Source organism: Fukomys damarensis, unplaced genomic scaffold (genome assembly GCF_012274545.1).
Source record: "Fukomys damarensis isolate Sample0158 unplaced genomic scaffold, DMR_v1.0_HiC HiC_scaffold_1, whole genome shotgun sequence".
In the NCBI taxonomy this organism is placed as follows: domain Eukaryota; kingdom Metazoa; phylum Chordata; class Mammalia; order Rodentia; family Bathyergidae; genus Fukomys; species Fukomys damarensis.
This window is the reverse complement of record NW_022900913.1, coordinates 9,246,032-9,257,262: the sequence shown is the minus strand read 5'-3', so window position 1 is coordinate 9,257,262 and position 11,231 is coordinate 9,246,032.

Below are 11,231 nucleotides of genomic sequence, written 5' to 3'. Positions count from 1 at the left end.
CCATTTGTATGTCTTCCTGTAGAAGTTGAAAGAATGATAGTTACCAGAAGCTAGGGATATGGGATGGTATAAAAGACAGGTAATAAGTTGCAGATGAGATAAAAAGTTCAATGAGCTACTGGGAGAAATGTGACTATATAACTTACTGTGTATTTCAAAATTAGGAAGAAAAGATTTTGAATATTTTCACCAAAAGGAATTAATATTTGACCTGATGTAAACATCACACAACATATAAATTACTAAAACAACATTATGCCCATTATTGTGTACAGTTTTATGTTTATGTGTCAGGTAAAATTTAATTTAAAGGAATAAATAAAAGTACACTCATGTGAACATCTTCTTTGTCATGGATTTCCCATAGCAACAAGACTATTAATTACTTTCCTTGATTATCCACTGGACTTTGTGAATGGTCTTACTTAACCAAATCATGAGGTCGTGCTTTAGAATATTATAGATTAGCCTGAAATTGAATGGGGAAAAGGACAGAATTTTTATATATCTTTGACTTTTTAAGTAGTGTGTAGTTAGCGTGTTAAATATTGAGGCCAAGTGTTGGAATTCTAGGAGCTAACAGAGAAATTAAAGAGCAAATTTCAGAAGTTGACAGTTAAGTGATAAAGAAAAGAAATTTCAGGAGATAATTGTAACCAAAGACGTGAAAGTCGTATGGCTGAGAACATTAACTCACACAGGACTGTTGCAATTCCCCATTTTTACTCAGTCTTTCAGTGTGTGAACAAGGGCCAAAGTCAGTAAAGCAGGAATTACTCAAATGGCATCTGAGAAGAGCTGGCCTTCACCCATGCAGTCCTCAGATGATGTCTTTTTCCAAAGCTACATATTCATGGGCCGCTTTTTCTGTGCATGGTGGATCCAACAAGAAAAATAATTACTGACATAATGATTCCGTCTGTCTTTAATTTTTCTCAAGGCAATTCAGATCAATGCAATTACTCTCGGTTGTCCTCGTGCTTCTGGTCACTGAAGTATTTTGTTCCTTAACTGTCTTGTGCCACGCTGGTCCATAGTCACATCTGTTTCATTGCATTTCATCTCATCTCTTTAATCACCTAAGTTCATGCAAGTCCAGAACTGAGGCTTCAGAAATTCACAGAACATGGAAGGAAGAAAGCTCAAGGGAAACCACTGTGAATACTGGAGCTCCTACCGTTCCAAATGCCTACCTAGTATCACCTAAGAGCAACGCACTGAAAGTGTAAGGCCAGAAACCATTCAGGTCAAGTTCTTGCTTTCCTTATTGCACTGCTATTTCAATTTATATATCAGATAATCAATTAAGGGAGGACAGGAAAATACTTAAGTCATATGTAATATCATCAGTTCTAATATGGAGCCGAGTATGCTCTTAAAAGTTCTGAGGGTATCCACAAAGTTGATTGTCTTCATTAAATGTGTCCACTACCTGTGAAATTTAGAATTATGTCAGAGATAGTATAGTGTGTTTGGGAAGCAATTTCTTCCAATCTTTTCATAGTAAACAAATTTGTTTATTTAACAGAGGTTTGTGCAACATAAAACTATATTCAAATTCATATCTTGAGCTTCAGTGATTTTTATAGTTAGAATTTCGCTGATAGTCACTACTAAAAAAAAAAAAAAATAAAAGAAACTGTCATTTTCTTAGCAGATACAAAACCAGTGAGTTACCCAAAGTGACCTGTCATGAAAAGGTAAGCCACCATATAATGAGCATGTAACTATATAATGGAATGTCATGTCTATAAAAGTAATGGTCCTGTAATAAAAAGTTTAAAGATATGAAAAAACTATTTTCATAAAATAAAGGATTCATTTGATAAAATTACACTATATGAAATTGTAGCTTGCAAAACTAATTGTTTTATTCACTTCTAGTACAGACATGGGAGATAATAGAACATTTCCTAGATGCCAAATAATAAATTTTAAGGAAATTAATGAATTTGAGCTTTACTAAAATCATATTAGCTTTCAAAGTCCTAAAAGTAAACCTAAATATTAGGCTATTGAGTTAGAAAAATCCATGAAAAAACATTTTGAAGTTGTAAAGTTGAGCATTAAATATTTGTATATCATTTAGCTCACTCCATGCTATTATTGGTAATTGTGGTACAATGAAATATTTACCATATGTATTTTCTACATTTTATGGAAAAATGTTTTCCAATTCTTGGATGTTTAGAACAAAAAAAATGATACCTATATTATTTTTTCATTATAAATTTATAAATTATGTCTTTTGCCATTAAATATGAATTACTGTACTGCATTAGAGAGTAGAGAGCATTATGGCTTAGGGCTTGATTTATGCTGTACAACTGATATATTCCTTACATTTATTCTGGTAATTGAATTGCGGCAGGAAGACAGAAACTCAATAATACACAAATACAAATGGTTAATATATTGCTTACTTGGTTATTAATTGTTATAATTATGGCTGGGGATATAGCTCAGTGGCACAGCACCTGCCCAGCAAGTATGAGGTCTTGAGTTCCATCCCTGTTGCAAATAATTAAGTATCCACCAGACAGATCAGAGCCTAGTTCATTGATCAAGTCCAATTTTGCAAGTATGTCTCTTGAAAGTCCAGTAGCAGCAAAGGTTTTATTAGGTTAAAATGCACAGAACGATTCACAGAATCATCAAGAACATGGAGATCACCTCTCTGTAGTACTGTCTTTCCTAGATCATCTTTTTTGTTGTTATGGGTTATTTTCAGTATTTCTCAAGCATTGACTCTGTTGGTGATATGCTTTGATAGGTATTATGTATCTTACAGATGGGCTCAGAGACTGCAACTCTCCATTTGCCATTTCTCAATAGCTGATATGAACACATAATGTATTCCAGGTAATGACAGAACAGCCCAGGAAAATATAGCACTATCCCTCAGCTCCAGGCCTCAAAGGAGAACTATCTGCTCATGTGACTAAACCATTCTTTTATGAGCTGTTATTTTTTTTGTGTGTGTGTGTGTTCTTTTCTTTTTTTTTTCTTTATTTTTTCAGCTTTAATTGAGTTTATTGGTACATTTTAGGGATACAGTACAGTTACATTCATTGTTGGGATCATGTACCTCTACATGGCAAGTCTTGATTCTCATTTTTTCCCCTTACCTCTGCCCTCCCTTCACCCCCTCCTCCCCTCCCCATCTACAAACACTTTTAAATCTCATTATCACTGAAGAGCAGGAACCCATGGGGCACATTTTCTATTCTCTAGAGGAAAAGGATTAAGTAATAGCAAAGAATTAGAAAGAAGTACAATAAATTAGTTTAGTGAATGTGCTGCTAGGAAATTATGTCATGTTACTAGTCAGTTATTTTATTAAAAAGATTAAAATGCACAAAATTTAAGTTAAACATTAAAGGACTTAAAATATTAACAAGTTGTATTTTATTTTAGTTGCATCTATTCTTAAGGGACTATAATATCAGATAATATATATCTGTACCAGAGAACGAACCCGGGACCTTGTACTTGCGAGGCAAGTGGCGATGCCCCTGAGCTAAATCCTCAGCCCATCAATGACCTATCATGAAAGAGAACAAAATGTTTAATTGCACAATCAAAACAAAGGAATAACAAATATCCTTCATTCAAATTTGGTGGAAACTCCAAATGTCTGGCTATTTCTATTTTACGTGGATTTGCTACCAGATGTTGAAGTTTTTACCAAATATCTGAGCCTACTGGTCAATATTGAATTTTTAATATGCTAAGCTCTATTCCCCAAATCCCACTTTATGAATATAACAATAAGAATTCAAGATGTCTTCACGAAAAAAAAAATCTCTTTGGCAATTACACTTAAAATTAATAAGGGAAAAGTAACGGCTAGTAGCTTGACCTTATTTGATGATATTATTGCTTTTTACTTCACTGGAAGGATGGTGACCTCTTATTGTCCCCAGATATTGTTGGCTTGTTTCTAGCCTGTGATCCTCTTCCTCTCTGTGGACAAAGTCTGTGTTTGGAATTGCTCATAGCTAGAGCATTATGTGTAAACTTCCTAAGTTCCACCAACAAAGAGCATTTTGCCTTTTCCTAGTGTTTGATGACTTATTGCTGATTTTCATTCATTTATTTATTCTTCCAGTGAAGTTCATTCTTTCTCTTGTTCTTACAACTGTCACTATCTGCTTCTATTTAGGATTCCCATAAGTATTTTCTGCAATGTTGGCTTAATGGTCATGAATATCTTTACTTTATACTTAACTTGGAATTTTTGTTTTATTACTCCTTGAATTCTGGAAGAAAGTTTTTCAGGACATAGTGTAGTAGGTTGGCAATTATTTTCTTTCCAGGCCTCAAATATCTCATTCTTAGCTCTTCTGGACTGTAGACATTCAGTTGAAAATTTTTCTGTTGTTCAGATGGTTTTGCCACTTTAAGTAATTTGATGTTTCTCTCTAACAGCTTTTGATATTCTTTGTTCTGATTTTTTGGCCACTTTACTATGATATATCATGGATGCATTGTTTTTTGGTCATGTTTTATTTGGGCTCTAAATGCCTCTCATATATATGATTTCCAGATTTCAGATATTTTTCTAATATAATTTCAGGAGTTTTTCTAAATCATTAGCCTGTATTTCTTCATTCTCTTCAAAACAAATGATTCCTAAATTTGCCATTTTAGACTTTTCTAAAATCTCTCTAATATTCTGCTCATTATTATTTTTATATGAATATTCTTATATGTACACTTACGTCAAGCCATGAGATTCATTCTTCTATTTCAATAAGCGTACTGTTGAAAAGTTGCGTGACTTTTTTATTTCATTAATTTAGAGAGAATTCAGTATTCCTTCCTCTGGCATTACTGACAATGGAGATAATTCTGCAAGAGTTCTATTATGGGTTATTACCTAATATAAAAAGGTATGGGGCAATTTTTGTCTAAATTTCTCCTTCTTGGCTACTTTTTCCTTCCAAATAAGAGAAACCATGTAAGGCAGTCCGAAGGCAGAGTTTTTCCGCCCTTCTGTGGCAAAATGATGATGAGCGCTAGGGCAAGATTTTCGGGAGTGGGACTGTTGCACACTTCATATCTCTTTTTTTTCCCCCACACTGAGATGATGGCAGAAGAAGAATTGGGCTTGCTGCCAAACCTCTCACTTATCTAGGCTATGGACAGGTCTGGGTTGTGAGCTGAAGACTTAGAAATCACTAACATGCTCTTGGAAGCGTGGCCGGCCGGTGTCTGGGCGGCCATATTTATTCTGAAGGCCACTAGGTAGGGCAGAGGCAGTGGTGCGCCCAGGGTCTGTGCTGGGACGAGAAGCCAGGAGCCCTAGCCCTTTGTTGGTTCCTGCACTTCCTGGTGCTTCTGATCGTAGACCTCAGGTATCTCGGCTCTTTCTGGCACAGTGTTCAAACTGACTTTTCAAAAAGCATTTCTCTCCACCCAGCTGAATCTTCTCATAGCCCAATGGGCTTTCACACCAAGCGGCTGTCTCGTCAAGACTTCTCAGGCTGGGATCAGGCATCCTGTGACTCGGTCACTGGAGCATTTCTCGTTTCCTGTGATTTTAGTTTGTTTTTTTCCGTATCATAGTACCCATTCTCCTGGGTCCAAGCTGAGTCCTGGGAAGTGTGTCCACTCCCTCTCTGGAGAGAAATGGCTGTTGCATCTTGGAGATATAAAAACAGTGGGAACAAAGGGAGTCACTTAAGATCTGGCTTCCCACCCCACTGTTGTAAGAATACATCTCTGGTACAGTCTACTCAGGCATAGGAGACCACTATGACGTCCCTCCACCTTGTCACTGTCTATTCCCACAAGGAAATGCTGACAATTACTGCTACTACCCCTGGTCATTTGGTAAAATTCAAGTCCCTTTCGGCTCAAGCTGTGTATCTGTCCAGCCCCAAAGTCCACATTCACAGCAGTAGGCTGAGATTTGCTCTTATTTTCCTGCCAAGGAGTAGGTTCCTCTCCCTTACTGAGCTGCCATTCGCTTAGTAACCACGTGTAGTATTGCTTCTGTTCTCTTTCTGAAATACCAGTGTTTCCTGGATTTTACTCCTTTGCTTGCTGACTCTAATTGCAACCCCACGGTTTCCTATACCCCATCTCCTCATTCACCCGTGTGCACATTGCTTTAGATGGATGTCCTGGAGGTGTTTGTAGTACCTCCTGTCTCCAGCCCACTATGGCCCTAACTCCAGAATAGGTTGGCCTTGTTCTTCATGGTTTTTAATGTCCACCCACAGTCTTTAGTAGCAGGCGGCACCCTGGAGCTGTAATCTTTGTTTCTGTCATGAACCAGTGTGTTCTCACTCCCCCCCCTCCATTTTCTTTTTGTAACAGTTTATGATTGGATTGGATCCATCTGCAGAATCAAAGATTAACTCTCCTACCTCAAGGTTCTCAACTTCATCATATCTGCATAATCCCAACGGTTACATAAAAGAACATACGTTGAAAAAAACTAGGATATAAAAATTGGGGATACAGTGATTTTTCTTATTGAAGAAGCTCAGGCTACAAATAACTTGGGTGTTCTTCTCTGAGGAAGGCTCTTAGGGCAGGAAGCAAGTCCACAAGCTGAGCTCGTTAATGTCTCCAGTTCCCATGTCTTGCAGTGCATGATTCCACCTCCCCATGGAGCCGTACAGTTAAGCACAGCAGTGGGGCAGGTAAATGCTATTGGTGCAGAGTAAGAGCAAAACATAAACGACACACACATTGTTTTGTAATTGCATTTGTGGCATGGGACGAAATCTTCTCTGTGTATAAGCATCAGAAGATAAACTAAAATTATACCAGAAGCTATTTTAATGTGCTCAAATTTTTTATATTACAGAGACTTTCACTTTTTCACAAGTGGTATTTGTTCTACGTTGCTGTAAAAGGTGCCTGGGTCTGGGTACATTATAAAAGGCCGAGGATTATTTTTACAGCATTGTAGTTAGGATCCCAGATTCCAGAAGTCAATATCTGGCAAAGGCCTTTTGCTGTCAGGTCAGAGAGTACAAGAGACAGAGAAACCTAGAGAGGAAGAGGACAAGCATGTTCCCGTGTAAAGCAGGAGCTAGAAGTCTGCCTTTTATAATGAGCCCACCACTAGAGTGGTAGCAATAATCAATCATTTCCCTTACAAAGTCTGACCATACTTCATTAAGTCCAACGTCCTGGAACTGCTACATTGGAGGTTAAGCTTTGAACATGTGATTTTGGGGGAACACATTCAGCCCTCAGAGTACATCTTCTTTCCTGACTTTCTGTTTAGTGGGTGTCTGTTCTCCTTTGGAGGACTAGAGCAAACACAAGCCCAGATTGGTGGTTCTGTAAAATAGATGACAATAAGCTGTTCATAAAACATCTCTCCCAATTCACCCTATGTTTCTTTGGTGCAAATTTTAAGTAGCCAAATTTGTGAGTGGGGCTCACGTTAGTGAAAGACAGTTGTCTTCTGTTTTGACTCTAGCAGAGTATTGTGTAAATACAAGAAAAGTACGAGTGGGCCGGGGATTTAGCTCAGCAGTTTGGTGGCCTGCCTTGCAAAAGCAAGGACCTGAGTTCCATCCCCGGTCCAAAAAAAAAACAACAACAACAAAAAAATGAGTTATCAACTTGATATGTGGACTCCTATGTAGACGGTTCATGTTAAACCTCAAATATTGCACTTATAGAATTAAAACTCATTGGGAAACAACTCTTTATATTGTCAGTATTTATAGAGGCTAGTCACTACAGCAAAATAACATGTTTTTCTAAAGAGCCTAAAAAGATATTATATTTTAAAGTGAAACTTAGCAATTTCATACACTGAAGTGGCTGATAGTCTCAGATAACTTGAGAATTAGTATTTATCTAAGACACTATGGCATTTTCCATTACAAGATTTTTTGAACGTGTGATGAGATTGTTGCACATTATAAAGAAATAAAGCATTAGGCTTTCCCAGAGTAAACTAGTCAAACTCATTTTCTGAAAGGTCATCTTGTTGTAACAGTTCTACATTGAAAACTATTTTTATCTGAGCTTATACAGCGTAGATGTTCATGAAATAATTTTGCTTATGGAATAATCCTTCCAGAGCTTAACTATAACCAGAATTGCTACCACTTTCAGTGGTTATGTTACCACTGGGGCCTTTCATGAGCATATCACTTTCTGCCTTTTGGTTGCATTTTTTAAATTTATGTCCTCAATTGTATTATGTTGTACCTGGCATTTCACTTTTGAGCAGGTAGACAGTCTTATTAATTAGATCAGTAAAACACTCCTCAAACTCCAAGACTGTAACAAAGCAATCAGTTATTTTGTGTAATATAAATGAATTGATTAAGAAAAATTAAAATGATGCAAGAAGCCTGATCTTTAATAAAAATACAAAGCATGTCTTACTCTCAAAAACAAATGAAAGTAAACAGAAAATGATTGAAGTCATACAAAGTATAGAATCTGACTAGAACCCATTACAAATTTATGTGTTTATTATTTACTTACCCATAACTTTTCCATAACACCAGGAAAGTACCCACTAGTTTCACCTATGTTTACAAATGATGTCCTTCTTTTATACCACATTGAAAGGAACCTAGATTAGGGCATAATTATTTAATCTGTGATTTGGACTCATCTATAAGTGTATATGTTAAAATTAACTCATATAAAATGTAATTATTATGATTAAATACAAAAGGCCTTAATTAATCCTCAGTATTTGCTTTCTTTTGTCTGAATAACTTCTCTAAATCATTATTTTTATAAAAAAAGAGAATAATATTCTAAATTGGTCATGTTTTTAATTCATTATGTAAAGGTAAACAATCTATGATAGATATTGATAAATTATTTTAAAGAAAAATAATCTATTTGCATACTTTCTTCATTCTGTATGATCAGATATTTTTATTTTTCTAATACACACACCACACATATGCATGTAAACAAACACATATGAATCTCTATATGTGCATTTGTTTATATAAAACTGCCAAAAGAACAGGAATACAATCAAAAGAAATTTTATAATGTGGTAGTTACCTTTTCCAAATAGGTTCAGATTATTGTGTGCTTTATTGATTATACATTTTACATAGAAATATAGTGATTTTTATTCATGCGGTATAAAGAGCATTTAATTTTGCAAATGAAAATTTATGTTTAGCTTCTAGAAATTTGTAGAATACTCAGATGTGTGAATAGATGGAAAATCTCAACATGTTGCAAGAGAATTTTATCAATTAAAATAAACCAAACTCAGCCACTGCGAATCAAATTTGTGCTATGAATGATACCAACTGCATCACCTTCTATTTGTATTAAAGTTCGGGGAATTATGGCAGGTAGGAAAGAGTAGGTCACTCTAGATGAGATATGCCTGCCACACATCAGTTAAATATCTGTGGTATTTCCTCCCTTTGTCTCCAAGCCATATACCTATGTGTACATTTTTAAAAAATTAAAGATATAAAATTTATTACAGAGCAAATAAAAAGCCTTCGAGGTCCAAAAGAGACATGCAATAAGTTGTGAACTTATACTGGTTGGAGAAAAGATAATGACCAAATAAAAATAATTTCTTTGGAGTACAGGAGAAAGATTAGAAAATGTGTTATAAAGACTGAAAATCAGAGGCTATCTACCAGTGAAAATAAAGAATTTCTAAGTTTAAATGGCAAAATCTTAGCAACATGATCCAACTAGGGATAAGGAGAAGAAACAATGACATCAGGCCATACTCTTAAGTGAAATAAATAGGACACATATGTAAACACAGAACAGTTTCTCTGACATGAGGAACTGAAGGTGTAGATAAGAATCAAAATGTATAACTGATACTGTGAAATAGGAAGAAAAGGTCTAATGGGGTAGGGGAAGTGGGAAGGGTAGGGGAAAGGAAAGGGAAAATATAAGAAAAGGAAAAAAATGGAAACAAAGTATTTGTAAATAGGGAAAGGTGGAGGGCGTGAAGAGAGGGCAGGGAATGGGGGGACAAATAAGAACCAATATACGTCATATAAAGGTACAAGTTCTCAGCAAGGAATGGAACTAGCTGTGTTGTGTGACTAGAATGTGCCAATAAACCTAACGGAAAAGAAAAAGAGAAATGAAGTGTTATTAAGAAAGCCCACTGAAATCCAAACCGGAAAGTCAGCCCTCTACGTGTGAAATGTCCCAGGTGTCCACGCTATGACACCTACCGCCCTACTGCCAAACACCTCTGTCCACTAAGTACCTCAAATTTGCAACAAGCTTCACATACTTTGAAAATTAAGAGTGAAGTAAAGAGATACTGGCATAGGGAAAAATATAGCAGGAGTGATAAAAATGAGAAACTAGACCAAAGGAACCAGAATACATGCAGGTATTATGAGACAAAGCAATTAAACAGACTTTATTTTTGGCGATATTACAAAAAGTAAGATTTCTGCCATATGCATCTGTCCATCTGGAAATTACGGGGTATATTGGACCATATGAAGCAGGTGAGATGAGAGAGAAGGTCTTAAAGTTTTTACTTATTATCAGTATAATAATCAATAATGGTGCATTTTTCTCTATGTAATCCAAAATGTGAGCCACACCTTAATTGTTTATTGGAAGCAATTTTCAAAAATATATTTGGTGAACTGACCAGTTGAAAACAGAAAGAACTAACAACAGCAGTTCATGAAAAAATCAACCAGCCAAGTGTATAGGCTTTAAAGGCACTGTGTATGTTCAAATTCTTAGAAGATTGCATTTGAGTACATTAGAGAGATAAAATTAAATTTAAATTCCCTGTGACACAGTTTACTCATATGTAGACAAAATATGTCGGATTAAATGATAATTTTTATTTTTCAAAGTAATTTGCTCATAAATATTTATCTCAAAATTATTAATTTTGCATTTGGTATAGCATGAGATTTTTAAACTATGTTGTCACTTAAAGTTGACATATGATTTAATGTGCATGACGTTACACTAGTGTGCCTGAAATTGTTTTGGCACAGCAGGCAAAGTCAGTTAATTCAGAGGATAACTTTCTGTATTTTGAGATCTATGATACTGAAAAATGAATATACTGCATATATTTTAAAATTCAAAGATGATTAACAGGATAAGTTTCTTTCTCCAATATATTTTTACACTGGTGTTTTAACACTTTTTCTTACACTTTGTTAACTTGTTTGACTGACACACTATTTAGAATGCCTTTTGAATATCTGATATGTGTTTTGCATTTGAAAGTTGAAAATGTCATATTATTATCATTT